Source organism: Myodes glareolus, chromosome 20 (assembly GCF_982192425.1).
Source record: "Myodes glareolus chromosome 20, mMyoGla1.1, whole genome shotgun sequence".
Taxonomy (NCBI): domain Eukaryota; kingdom Metazoa; phylum Chordata; class Mammalia; order Rodentia; family Cricetidae; genus Myodes; species Myodes glareolus.
In genome coordinates, this window is record NC_142045.1 from 9,063,875 (window position 1) to 9,066,272 (window position 2,398).

Genomic DNA, 2,398 nt, shown 5'->3' on the forward strand with positions numbered 1-2,398 from the left:
CTGTGGTACCTGGGTGTAATCCAGCACTGGGAAGTTGAGAAGCAACCAGAGGCTTCCTGAGACTCTCTGGCTAGCCAGTCAAGTATCATTGGCAAAGTGCCTGGTTCAATAAGAAACTTGATTCAGTGGTTCTCTGGTGTGGGAGGTCCTTCTGTATATGTATTGCTTGTGTTGGTTAATGAATAAAGAATCTGCCTTGGACTGTGACAGAGCAAAACAGAACTAGGCTGGAAAAACTAAACTGAATGCTGGGGGAAAAAAGGTGGAGTCAGGAGACACCATATAGCCACTGCTGGAAACAGATGGAGAACCTTGTCTATCGCAGGCCATGAGCATCGTGGTAAAATGTAAAATAATAGAAATGGGTTAATTTAATATGTATCACCTTGCTAGGGATATTCTATAGTGATTGACCAAGCAGTGAGTTAATTAATACAGTGTCTGTATGGTTATTTCGGGAGTCTGGGCAGCCAGGAAATGAACAAGCAGCCTCCCACTACAGTTCTCAACCTGTGAGTCATGACTCCTTTGAGGCTTTGTGATGCTGTCACAGGCATTGTCTAAGACCATCAGAAAACATGAAGATTCAGAACAGTAGCAAAATTACAGTTATGAAGAAGCAATGAAAATAATTGCTAGTGGCAGCCTTTAATCCCAGAACTTGGAAGGCAGAGGCAGGCAGATCTTTGTGAGTTTGATGCCAATCTGGTCTACAAAGTGAGTTCCAGGACAGCCAGGGCTACACAGAGAAACCCTATCTCAAAAAACAAAAAAAAGAAACAAAGCAAGAAAGAGAGAGGGAGGGAGGTAGAGAAAGAGGGAGGGAAAGAAATAGGGACAGAGGGAAGAAGGGAGATAGAAAAAGAAAGAGAAAGAATGAAAGGAAGGACAGAAGGAAGAAAGAAAATGGTTGAAATTACTATAGCATGAGGAACTGTATTGTAGGGTCTCAGCACCTCAGCATTGGGAAGGTTGATGTTCACTGCTCAAAATAAAAAAAAAAAAAACGGCTAATAGTAATTGAGGAAGATACCCAATATCATCGCCATCATCAGTTTCTGGCCGCTCCATACACACACACACACACACACACACACACACACACACACACACACACACGCGTGAATGTACAGCCATAGGCACATAAACACATGAACTCCTATGCACATATACAAAGGAGGGAGCATGTATGAACTTTCATAGAAACTAAATTTAAAATATGACATTTTAGACTTACTAGCCTTAAAATTGTATTATATGAGACATAGTAAATGTAAACTTTAATTAAATGGTTTGACAGCAATTTTCTCAAAATTAACATGTGACTTACCTTTTTATTGATGCTGGTGAGAATGGAAACTGGTGTGGCCACTTTGAAAGGCAGTGAGAGGTCCAGCTTCACCTCTCCAGAGCAGATTTCCAAAGAATCCCGTATCCTTGCTCAGTCATCAGTGATATTTAATGTCATTGATTAAATGTCGCTTAACTAGCACATACCTGCTGGGTAGTAAGCATTCAATAAATGTCCATTTAATTTATGGATCTACCATTTGGCTCCATTTCTTTCCTTTTTCTGGGTCACTCCCATGTACTGCTATTTCTTATATGACGGGTTTCTCATACGCCCATTAACTTTTCAAATTGAACACTTTTAAATGTATTGCTTTTGTTTTTCATTGGACCACCTCCTTGGAATCCTGGCATGTTTTGTCCTCAATGGTTTCATTTCTGGTTTGTCATCTAGACAAATGGGTCTTTGGAAGGTGAGGTTTTATCCTTTCCTCTGGACAGCCTGTAAACTGCGCTCTGCAGGTGTTGGACTCCTACATCAACCTTTATCATTTATGAAGCAATTCTAACAAAAACGATGCTGCCTGTAGCTTTGTTTAATGAAGTTTGTGCTTGCCCTGAACAAATTGCACACACTAGTTTGCCTCTAAGGGTGCGTTGTAGACCGTGTGCTCTTGGAAGGTCTGGAGCTGCACTCCTGTGTCTGTACAGCTCCTTCTACACAAACATCATGGTAGGCGGTACTAAATCATTTCTATGTTAACTTTGCTGTTTTATTTTTGTTTCATATGTATGAGCACTTTGCCTCCATGTACACCTTTGCAATATGTATGCATTGTGCCTAGAGAGATCAGAAGAGGGCATTGCACCAGATACTGAGGAACTGGAACTATAGAAGGCTATGAATGGCCATGTGGGTGCTGGGAATTAACCTGGGTCCTCTGGAATAAATGCTTTTAAGCACTGATTGCTCTTTTCAAATTCTGATCTTTCCTTTTTCATCTTTTTTATACTTTCAGATGAGTTTCTTGCCTTATAAGGGGGAAAATATTCCATTAAAACTTTGCTTATGGTTATCAAATTCCTCTTATAGTATTGATTTAACTAA